Here is a 13,312-nt window from a genome sequence, read left to right on the forward strand (position 1 = left end):
TTGATGTTAGTGATAACCAACAAGCAGATCTAACACCTTCCACATCTACATCTGTTTTCAGGAAGGAGATGATGAGTGTACCGCATGATGAGTATGAGAGGTTCCTTTAGGCAACTTCATAGCATACTACAACCACCCTTACCCACTCAGGTATAGCTTCTCTGGCATCCAAATCCTCTCCCTGGATTATTAACTCTAGAGCCTCTGATCACATGACCGGGACTCCAGGTGTGTTCTCTTCCCTTTCAGATACTTCCACATCTCAAACTGTTACCCTTGCCAATGGTTCATCTTCTCCCATTTGTGGTGTTGGTAATATTAATACGGCTCCTCTCCTTGGATCATTTGTTCTTTTAGTCATTTGTTGTCTTTACAGTGTGAGTCCTAGAGTTGATAGTCGTATGTTTAGTCATTTTTCTTTGGTTCATTCAGATGTTTGGGGTCCTATTAAAATAGAGTCTTATAATGGTTACACATATTTTGTTACTTTAATTGATGATTGTTCAAGAATGACATGGATATATTTAATGAAAGAAATGAGTGAATTATTTTCCATTTTTCAAAAATTCCATGCTGAAATACATATACAATTTGGTTTTCCAATCAAAGTTCTTCATTCAGATAATGGTCGTGAATACTTGCTTACTTCCTTTCAACAGTATTTAGAACAGCATGGCATCATTCATCAAACTTCATGTGCATCCACTCCTCAACAAAATGGGGTGGCTGAATGAAAGAACTGTCATCTACGTGTTTCCTTATTAATCAAATGCCCTCCTTCATTCTTCATGGTCAATCTCCCTTCTTTATTTTGTTCCCCACTTTGTCTCCCTTTCCATTAACACACTGCATCTTTGGCTGTGTGTGCTTTGTTCACAATCTGAGTCGTGGGATAGGCAAGTTGGATGCACGCTCTATTAAGTGTGTCTTTTTTGGCTACTCTCAGACTCAAAAAGGGTACAAGTGTTACAATTCCATTACTTGGAAGTGCTATGCCTGTCCTGATGTCACATTTTTTGAGTCTGTCCCCTTCTTCTCAGGACCTGAAGCATTAGTGTCTCCACCTTTGCTTCCTCTTCCTCTTCTAGTCAGTGATCCCATTCCGGGTGTTCCAATTGGGGTTGACCCTTCACCTTCTCCAGTGCAAATCCCTACTGAACGACCACCAATCCGGCACGTGTATACTTGTCGACAGACACCGGCTCCTCCTCTAGCTTCTACCTTGTCTACGGATCCTGTTGTTGCTCCTGTCCCAGAACCTTCAAGAATTGATTTTCCCATTGTTTATGGAAAGGTAAACATAGTTGTACCCTCCATCCCATTTCTAATTTTGTTTCAGTCTCTTGCCTTTCCACTTCACATCGCCAGTTTGTTTCACTGTTATCGTCTATTTCTATACCTAAGAATGTCCAAGAGGCTTTTAGCTCACCTAGGTGTTGGTAGTCAATGGAGGAGGAACTCTCTGCCCTTCAATATACTCAAACGTGGGAGCTCACTACTCTTCCTCCTAGTAAGCATGTTGTGGGTTGTAAATGGTTGTATACTGTTAAATACTTTTCGGATGGTAGTATGGAGCATCTGAAGGCTAGACTTGTTGCTAAAGATTATTCATAGTTGTATGGGGTGGACTATATGGAGATCTTCTCTCCAGTCGCTAAGATTGGCTCTGCCTGTGTCTTAGTTTCCCTAGCAGTTATGTATGATTGACCCTTGTTTCAACTTGACATTAAAAATGCCTTCCTTCATGGTGACCTTATGGAGGAGGTATATATGGAGAAACCACCTGGGTTTATTGCTCAAGGGGAGGATGATAAGGTGTATAGATTGAAAAAGACAATTTATTGGTTGAAACAATCGCCTCGTGTTTGGTTTGGGAAGTTTAGTGAAGTGGTGAAGAATTTTGGAATGAAATAATGCCAGGTTGACTACTCAGTGTTCAGCTATGATTTAGAAGCCGAAAAGATTTTATTAGTGGTCTATGTGGATGACATTGTCATAACTGGTAGTGACAAATTGGGGATTGATAAACTAAAGGTCTTTCTGCAAAATCATTTTTAAACAAAAGACCTTGGGACATTAAAGTATTTCTTGGGTATAGAAGTTGATAGATCAAGACAAGGTGTAAACCTGTGCCAAAGAAAATATGTTCTTAATCTGCTGGATGAAACATGACTATTAGGTGAAAAACTGGCTGAAACTCCTATGGAGCCAAATGCTAAGTTGAGCAATGATATAGGGGAAATATTTGATGATCCTGGAAGGTATAGACGATTAGTGGGGAAGCTGAACTATTTGACTATCACGAGACCAGACATCTCCTTTGCAGTTAGTGTGGTGAGTCAATTTATGCACAACCCTCGGATACCTCATTGGGATGCAGCTCTTAGAATTGTAAGGTACCTGAAGGAGTTCCAAGTCGTGGGTTATTGTACAAACCAGGAGGAAGACTTGAAGTAATTGGGTATATAGATGCAGATTGGCAGGCTCTATGTCTGATAGAAGATCTACTACAGGTTACTACACATTTCTTGGAGAAAATCTTGTGACATGGAAGAGTAAGAAGGAGACGGTTGTGGCAAGGAGCAATGCTAAAGCCGAATACAGAGCCATGGCACACACTACATGTGAATTAGTATGGTTGAGGAATCTCCTACAAGAAATCGGGTTCTCCATGGATAGACCTATGAAATTGTACTGTGACAATCAAGTTGCACTCCACATCTCATCTAACCCTATTTTTCATGAGAGAAAAAGCACATAGAGATTGATTGCTACTTTGTGAGGGATAAGGTCCTTACTGGAGAGATAAGCATGAGGGGAAGTGCTAGAGCTAGACGAATAAGAATAGATTAATCATTTTATTTCTGTTAAGTTATGTGCTTATGTGGTAGTTTTAATAGAGAGTTCTTGTCCCATACTTAAGTGGGGACAGTTTAGTCTTTGTACTAATAATTAGAGGCTAATCCATATTAGGGTCGATTGATAGGGTTTAGGTTATCATGTTCGATTGTTCTCTTCTTCTTCTTTTGCTCTTCTCCTGGTTCGAACTATTGTAGCTATAGGACAAACAAGCTGAAATACCTGCAATCCAGATTCCGAAGATTACAATACCTATAAAGCCATTAGACACACCATAAGATATCCACCTACCAAATTTTGGGCCTCAAAATATGCCTCACACAAAAAGATTCTGAATTAACCACTCTTCACATAGTCTCTTAAAATCATAAATCCCCATCATAACACTTCTCCCAACGCCCCTAAATCTTACCAAAACCATCATCAAACGTCCCGATCAGCCCTCTACTAAAATTTAGAGGTCAAAATACCCATTTTTTACTTCATATAAAAAGATTCCAAATTAACCATTTGTATTGGCTATTTCTATCCTATTTTAAGATCTTCATCGTGGCATACCATATAAGACCTCTAAACTCAACCAAAATATTTGTTAACCTAATGATCGACCATCCACCAAAACTCAAACCTCAAAATACCATTTTTCTTCTCTTTTAAGAAGATTCTAAACCGACCATTATTATCAATTGTTGCTTTCCTATTTCAAGATCTTCATCGTAGCGCATCATCCAAGACTCTCAAACCTTACCAAACTTTTTATCAACCTCGCACTTGACCATTCACCAAATTTTAGACCTCAAAACACCCATGCATTTTACCCCTCATATATAAAGATTCCAAATCGAGCCCTATTAGCCACAATTTTAAAAATTCAAGATCTTCATCACAGCATGCCTCCTAAGACATCTAAACCTTACCAATACCTTCCTAGACTTCCCAATTGACCACTTGTCAAAATTTTCCCTCTAAAATTCCCATTTTATTCATCACCCAAAAAGATTCTAAATCGAGCTCTCTCGTTGGCTCCAATTTTCCAAATTCAAGATCTTCATTACAACATGCCTCCCAAGACACCTAGACCCTACTACCACCTTTCTAAGCATCTTGATCAACCATTCTCCAATTTTTAGACCCAAAATACCCATTTTACCCCTCTATAAAGAAAGATCTTGATTCAATAATGTTCATTGCTTGCTACTTTCCACATCACAAATTCTCACCCTATTAAATCTCAAAAATCATCAAACCACATTTTTACCTTTTTTGGATGCCCTAGAACTCCCTTAAAAATTTTTATTGCAAACCTTAATACCTTGAAGATTAACCTCAACCCTTAGATCTGTGCATTCTCATTGGACGTTCTTTGCAAAACCCCCCTCTAAATTTTCATTCAGGTCCCCTTTCACTTTTTGAAATTACCTAGAGCCCCTGAACAGCCTTAAAGTCAATCTTGGCCTCTAATTAGAATCCATATGCTTCTTACACCCTAGGATCATCTTTTTCTCACTTAACACTTCCCAAAACCCTAGCATAATAAACCCTAGTTGCCCCCTCTATTTTCCCTCTCTTTTTAGTCAAACCCCCCTCTAAATTTTAAATTAAAATTTTAAAATTCAAACCTCCCTCCTAGACATTTAATGAGGGAGACAAGTAGGAAGATTTCTAGGAGACTTGTCTAGGCCTTTAATAAGAGAGAAAGAGAGACTGACCCTGGACAAGAGAAGGTCTAGGTTCGTCTAGAATAAGAAAAATGAAAGGAAAAAGGAAATAAATGAGAAAAACCCTAGAGATCCTATCCATCCAATTAGAATCAAGAAATTCCCATCACTCACTCATTTTGTTGGTGTGGTGGTAAGGCGACGAAGGTTGGTCAAGTCTCCAAAGGTCCAGAGAAGATGACAAGAAAGAGAAAATGTTGAGAGGAATGCTGATTATAGAGGATGGTGGGAGAAGATAAGAGAAGGAAGAAAGAGAGACAAAGTGAGAGAACTCCTCTGAAAAGCCCTAGGGTTAGAGTTATATGGTTGTCCCCTTGGGGGAGAGTTGTTCCCCCTTTTATAAAAAGAAACCCAAGGCTATAAGGAGAAAGATCTAAAAGGAGATCTTTCCTAATAGGAAAGGGAGCACCATTGGCGCTTCATAACATGTCTAGCAAGATCCTTCAAGGACAAGGTTTCTTTTCTCCTAAAGATTCTCATGTGGTACATGTAAGCTACATCCCCTTATAGGTGATCTGGCTAACGCATTTGAGTGTTTCATTAGTTATCCTCGAAATGCCTTGTCATAGCTCACTATGACTAGAAGGAATGTTGATCTCCTATAGGCGGGTGTCACTGGCCTCGGGGTTTGTCCACCATTCATTATAGTTATGGACTGTCATTTTGTGTCCATCGCAAGGTGTTAGTTGTGTATTGGGTTTGTCTTAGACTGGCGATGTTATTTTATGTCCATTGCAAGCATTGGATGATACTCAATGCTCATTGCAGGTCCCAAGAGGTGTTTTATGCTTATCGCAAGTCTTGGATGGCCCATTGTGCTTATTGCAGATCCTAAAAGGTGTTTCGTGCCCATCGCACATCCCAGGTGGCTTTATGTGCTCATTGCAAGTGTATGAGCATTTCATCATTTCAATAGTGTTTTTGTAATATTGTGGGGGTATCCCGATCGAGATTCCTCCATATGGTTTTCCTTTGACATTTTTGTCATAATCCTGGTGATGGTAAACTACATGTGCTTACACATCTCTTTCGAAAGAAAAACCCTAATAACAAAGCCCAACCTAACCCTAACTAAACCAAACTCATCCAGTCTTAACCCAACTAAAGCTCTTAACCGAACCAAAAAGTCTGAACCAACCAAGAGAACCCCCTTCTCCTAATTTGGTTTTAGAGGAAACCAAACAAAAAAAAAAAAAAAAAAAAAAGAAAGAGACCTAGATCATCAAGACATAACCACCATCTCCTATCTTATTCCTCCAACCTCCATCCTCCATGAAAAAAAACTCTTTAGCACCTCTATGAACGAAGTAACAGCCCTCTCCTTCCTCACTCACCTAACACCACTAAACCCACTTTAGCACCCTTTCTCCTTCCTCCATCTCATCCATCTTTTGCTAGGTAAGGAACCAAAACCTTCCCCTTTCTGCCCCCCTTGACTCTCAACCGAAATCCATCTCTTCTCCCTCCTTCCTCCACTGTTAACACACCTTTCTCATCTTTTTCCTACTCTCATCTCTCACTCAGACCAGAACTGAACTCATGAACTCTCTCATCTTCTTCCACCTCTCCTCTCACCCCAACCACCATCATCGAATTTGAATCTCTTTCATTTTCTCATCTCCCTCATATACTCCACTAAAACCTTCAACCACTGAACCAATATTCCAATCCTCCCCCTCATGAAACCGAACACTTTAACCACCATCTTCTTTAACCACTACCCTCTCACTCACTCCATCCTCATAATTGAACCAGCACCGCCAAAATCCACCACCACACTCTCATCTCCCTCAACAACTGACCCCTTAGCAGTCCTCTCCCTCTACTCCACTCCACCAACAACCAAAACCTTAGAATCCCTTCTCCCTAGTTCTCTCTCCCTCATACAACACCTAACCTAACCTTCCATCTTCTTCCTCTCTTCATCAATCCAACAAAGAAAAAACTTGGCTTTCCATCTCTCCCTTCATTTATTCCAAACAACCCCAATGTAAAAAAAAAAAAAAAGATGGGTTCGGTTTTGTGAAGGAAGAAAAAGAAGGGAAAGAAGAAGAAAGAGGAAGAAGGAAACCCCCACTATATTTGATCAAGTTTGGAATGTCATCTATCCAACACTTTTTCCTACAACATATTTGATTAAAGGCCACAAAGGGGTGAGTTTCCTACCTCATTTTCTTTTTAGTGCTATTATTTTACTTTTGCTTGAATATTGCTAATGCTCTAGTTAGTTTTTTACTTTCAGCATTGGACTAGCTTGTTGTGGATGATGTTATGCGATTTTTCAAAGTTAGTTCCCTTGGGAATAGATGTAAGAAGCATTAAAATCTCTTGTTGGTAGATTTTAATTAATATCCTAGGTATTTTAGGTGTTTCTTTAGCTTAATTAGAACTAATATCATTGCTGAAATCTATTTTTTTCATAGTATTTCAATTTGGTTTTGTCTAGTTAAGTGAACATGCATATTGGAATTGTTTGTTTGAATATGACAATACATGTTTAATGATGATTTAGTTTTGTTTTGAACTCTAATTCAATTTAGTTTGCTACCTTGTTTCTTGGGTTATTTTTCTTCTTTGACGTTTTCTTCAAATTTTTTGTTGTAAATTGCCCTAAGAAAGGTTGCTCATAGAGGATTGAATCCCTTGTGATTTAACCTCTCTCATTTGCTTAGTAGGAGTGTGGGGAACCTTAACAAAGGAGGATGGCATGTAGTTGCCTACTCCTTTGGTCCTCTAAGAGTTTCCCACACTTAAATGGAGAATGAAAGGGTTGAATCGCTTGGGTGACAATTTCTCCGTGATTAGCATCCTCTTTGATAGGCAAAGACACTAGCATTCTTGTTGGCTTTGTTCCATTAGTTCTTTTCTTTCATCATTTAATTAGCAGGGGAATTACATATATTAAAACAAGGAAGTCTAGAAAATTTCTCAATTTTTTGATTTTTTTTGTTTTTTAATCAATACATTTTTGAAACTACCAATTAGAAACTCTACTTTCCCCAAAAAATCTGACTAAAATCTCTCTCTCTCTCTCTCACTCTTTCTCCCACACACATTCCAATAACCTAAATAATCTAATATCCTAAAATCTCTCCGAAACAACCCCCCACTATCCCCAACTTTCTCCTAAATTATCTCTAATTTAGTAGAGAGTCTAAAAGTTATCTCTAAATCTTATTTATTTTCTCCCCCACCTTTTTATCTACATCTATCTGAAGAAAGTTTGAATTAAAAATTTAAGAATTATTTAAATATTCTAATATAATTATAAAATAAATTTAAAATATTTATTGAAAAGACAAAAAATAATTATAAATCGATTTAATAACATTCATATTATTAATAATTATATATTTTACAAAATTCTCATGAAATTATGTACAAACAATATAAATTATGCCTTTTTTGGATTATTCAATCTAAATGTTATTCAAATAATAAAAATATAACATTAAAAATGAAATATTATTTAAATATTTCAATAACTAAATATCTTAAATAACAAAATATGAAAATTAGTATTTTAAATCAATTAATAATACATTTTAAATATTTACTTAATAACTTTCAATTATAATACATAGATTAACATTTTAAATATTTAGTTAAATAACTAAATATTTTAAATAACGAAATATTTAACATAACCAGATTTTAAATAGTTAAAATAACAAAATTATGCATTAATAGTACTATAATTTTATGGATTATTAAATTCAACAAGTAATTAATATTTTAAAATTTAAATAATGATCTTATTTCAATAAATAGATAATATTGTAAATAACTAATTTCATTTATACCAATTAATAATTCTAGAAAATAACTTTCAAAAAAAATTAATGTTTATTAATTATAACTTTAAAAGCTTAATCTATATTTATTATATATTTATCTATACTAAAATTAATATTTATTGTATTATAGTAATTATTTATTATTTTCTGTTATAAATATATTTTCAATAATTATTAAATCAATTAATAATATATTCTAAATAATTACTGAATAGCTTTTAACTATAATACATAGATTAAGATTTCAAATATTTAGTTAAGTAACTAAATATTTTAAATAACAAAATATTTAACATAACTAGATTTTAAATAGTTTAAATAACAAAATTATGTATTAATAGTACTATAATTTTATGGATTATTAAATTCAACAAGTAATTAATATTTTAAAATTTAAATGATGATATTATTTCACTAAATAAATAATTTTATAAATAACTAATTTCATTTATACCAATTAATAATTCAAGAAAATAACTTCGAAAAAAATAATGTTTATTAATAATAATTTTAAAACTTAATCTATATTTATTATATTTTTATGTACTAAAATTAATATTTATTGTATTTCAGTAATTATTTATTGTTTTCTATGATAAAAATATTTTCAATAATTATGTATAAATCTATTTTTGTTTTCTTATTTAATAGAAAATTTTCAATAATTATTGGAGTTTGAACTACTATTATTTGGCATTTGAAATTTAATTTATTGTGTATTTTCGCTATAAATTTTTTATAATCATTGGAGATTAAACTATTGTTTACAAGTTGGTTCGGTTTAGTTGTAAGTTGTTTGGCCAACTAAATCGACCTGGTCAGGTTAGGGAGTTGGCCACTGATGTTATATTGGTTTGGTCGGTCAATCTAAAAGATTTAAAGTAAAAAAATAAAATTAAAAATTTTAAAAATTACAATGACATTACTAAAAAAATAATTTTAAAATTAAATTTATGATATAAAATATTTTACCCTAGGAAATATTGGAATTTTCCCACTCTCTTGTATTAAAAAAATATATGTAAAATATAAAATATTAATATATATTTATGGTTAGGTCATTCGATTTTAATCAGTTTACAAATGACCAAAGCGAAACTAATCCAACCCATTCGGGTTAGAAAATTGTCAAACCAAAGCCGATTGAAAATACTAGAAATCAAGTTGGTTAGTTTCATTAGTTTGATTAGGAATGGCAATGGGGCAAGGTGGGGACGAGAAGCCTCGATGGTGATTCCCACTCCTCGCGATTCTTTATAATGTCAACCATTATGTTTTCATTTTTTATTTTATTTAAAAAATAAAAATAATTAAAATTCACAATCCTATTAGAAAAGATTCAAACATATTCAACCATATTTTTAAAAATATTAACATATAGATGTATATATACATATATACATATATAAATGTATGCGTATATATACATATATTAAGCGGGAATCCCATGGAATGGGGATCGGGGTCCCCGCGGGGCAGGGAGTGCTCTCCCCATCCCCATGTTGTCCCGCCGACGGGGATGAAAGCTTCCCCATCTCCGTCTCCGTGGGGGGAAATCATCCCCATCCCCGCCCCATTCAGGCGGATCCCCACAGGGTTTGGGGAAATGGGAAAAATTTCCATCCCCAAGTTTAATAAACAACCCTATCTAAAATTAATTATTGTTATATTTGTATTGTAAAAAAATTATTAAAAGTAGTATATAAAATATAAATGATTATTAATTGTTATATAAAACAATTGTATACTCTTACATGTTTTTATTAGTTATCTTTAACTTAACAAATCCCGTACATCAAACGATTCCCCACTAGTACCAATTATGAGAGAGGGATGCCTAACACCTTTTCTTTCTCCCCTAAAAAGTACCTAGAAGAGTGTTATTTTGGGCACATGAGTCATTGCTTACATTCTTGAACATGGAAGGCCCATCACTCTCGTATTTAATTTCTTGCTTTGATAGCTAGTGGCTCCATTCAATTTCAGCCATGGAGGGAGCCCCAAATCAGTTGGATGTTCAGAATCAGTTTAGTGGGACATATGACTAAGCCAGTGGGGTTTGAATTATTCGCCATGACCCTTTGCTCTCTTGGAACAGAAAGATTTGATTGTATTATAACTAGATATAAAAAGGTTCAAACTGCTAAATTCAAGCTGTTAGGGTATCCATGACATACTTCTAAGTGCCAATCATGGTTTGTGGAAACCCTAGGAAAAATGTTGATTATTCACATTAAATGGGGAACTAAAGAATTTTAATTTAATTCAGCTAAAAAGAGTTCTATTTGGGATACCGAATTGAATGAGATTTGCATCATTTACCACTGCCTAATATCACTAAACCTAAGAGGTCATACACATTAAGAGTTTTGCATCACTTGCCAGTAAGAGGATTCTTAGTGGCGGGACCTAATTGTAATAATTAGGAACCTGATTTAGGAGAATTTATTGTATAAATACACTCCTAATTAGAAAAAGTAGTTACAACCTATATAAGATATAAAAGGGAGCAGCCCTAGGGTTGATAAAGACATTCTATCTGCTAAACCCCACCACCAAAGGATTGCTACCACAATCTTGGAGCTACTCAAACCTCTTTATCCCTTTTCTTATTCTCTTGGATCATAATCTACATAGAGAAATTGGGAACTTTGTCAACTAAAACACTTGTAAGGCTATAGTTAGAATCAAAGTCTACTAATAACAATCCAATTAAGGGGATCGAATCTGCATAAGAGGCATGCAGTTATATTAATTAAATTTAGGATTTTGTGCATCACCATGGGTGTGATCTTGGTTATTCAACCATTCACACTAGTCCAAGTCTCACAATAAAGGCTTAATTCAGTTATTACAAGGGATAAGAAAAAATGGAGAAATACGGACAGGCTCAATGCAGATTTCTGATTTCCACTGCAGAGCTATGAACATTCAAAAGGTCAAAACCCCCCACTCTAAACAGCAATGCCCGCCCATAAATTAAATCAAATCAGAGCTGGCACCAACCCCAACTGTACTTTGAGCGTCAAAAAAAGGTCTCCGATTAAAATCTAGAGCTGGAGCATTTGTTTGGTTCATGAACCATCACAGGGGTATCGTAGTCAATACATAAACTTTGAACAACGCCGTGCAACATCCGTAGTACTTGTAAAAATGCATCAAGCAATCAATATACTTTTCGTCTGGTCTCTCTTGGCTGGTGTGTAAGGCTGAAAGCTAGTTGGCCCAAACATATCTAATGGCATCAGTACTTTGGGGACCATATTCACTTTAATTATATTGCCGTTTGTAATCTAGTCTAGTCTGTATATAAACACAGATAAGATGGAGACAAAATGCCCATCATCAACCCAAAATTGTGGACAAGCTGCAATGCCTCTGGAAGGGGAGGGTGACGAAGACAGCACTTAGGCTGTAGCTCTCACATGCAATGAAGGTACTCCGTGATTGAGGGTCATCATCAGGAGATGTTCCCAATATGCAGCGGGGTTGTGCTGTGGGGTATTGTGGGGCAACTTCTTGTGGGGCGGAGATATGAAGTCGTGATGAGGGGTGAGTAATCCTCCCTTCTAATGCTTAAGTGTGGGGCTATTGAACTTTTGAGATCTTCAATCACCATCCCACCCTTCTCAAAGAAGACCCTATTGCTTAATAATTTGGATTCCAATGCAGAGAGAGCGGCCAAGCGAAAGTTCTTGAAAAGCTTTAATTCTACTTTTCTTCTAGTTGCTCAGTCTCTTGAAATCATGGCCTCTAAGGCATCCAACTTGGTAAGATTCTCGAGTGATAGAAGCATAGATAGATTCTTCACAGGGTATGACCAGTGAAAATGTGGCCAAGAGGCATCTGTTATAACTGTGTGTCACATGAGATAAGCCTCCACCACCTGAGCCTTCCTCCGCCTTTCGTTTTCACCTTTTTTATTTGCTTTCTTCTTTTACAATCTTCTCATGTGATAGACTTCTGCTTGAGAGAAGTGGAGACATGTGAAGCATTTTGTGAATGGCCAGAACGAGATTGTTTGAACCCGAGTCAGCCAGCGGCCTAATTACTCTGCCTTGTGTGGCGTTAGTTGAGAGTCCACTTCAATTTACTACAGTTCTTGATCCATGTGAACTGCGATTTTTTTTAAGCAAAACTTGTTCCATGTGAATCCTTCTTTTCATCCATGACCAAAAAAGCATTTTCAAATCAACGTCCAAAGTCTGTGCGGCGCCTTATTCTCCCTCATTTTTGAAAAATAGGTCACAGAAGCTACAAATGTACAAATACTTAGGCTTTGATAAGGGACCGCAGCGATTTAATTATTTGGTGATAGTTGACACTAATTCCAGCCTAATATCTAAGGATAAATAATCACCTACTGCCAAGGTTCAAAAAATCCATACGATATACCCATATCGGTCATATTGTACCGTATTTTTAGGTTCCAATACACATGTTTATAGGTATTTCGGAATCGTATTAAATTTTTCAAAAACCAAATTTCTGTGTGATTCAAAGTATCGATACGCCTCTGCCTATTATATTTGAACCATCTTATTGCTGGGCAGGAATGACAATTTTTTCTATCCCCACTAAGTACGGAACTCCTTACAAAATAGGCAAAGTTTAGTCATAATTGAATTGAACCGGATATGAATTTATGATCCGTTTATTGATTAGATCAAATTCTGATATTGATTTCATTCATTAGGATCTAATTTGATGCAAGGTTTTTAAAACCGAACCGGATAACAAATTGTTTAGAGGTCTGCTTCCTGGGCCGAACAGTCTTATTGTTCGAACCGAATGGACGGCCCATTTTGACAAAAATATTAAAAAAATAAAAGAAAAGGCCAAAAACCATTGGATGGTTCGAACGGTTCGACCATCTGGGTAAACAGTTTGCTGACCAAATCAACAGTTTTTGGCCAAAAAATAGTACTGGGGTAAAAT

The sequence above is a fragment of the Nelumbo lutea genome, chromosome 8, assembly GCF_056320005.1.
Source record: "Nelumbo lutea isolate HS-2025 chromosome 8, American lotus-T2T, whole genome shotgun sequence".
Classification (NCBI taxonomy): domain Eukaryota; kingdom Viridiplantae; phylum Streptophyta; class Magnoliopsida; order Proteales; family Nelumbonaceae; genus Nelumbo; species Nelumbo lutea.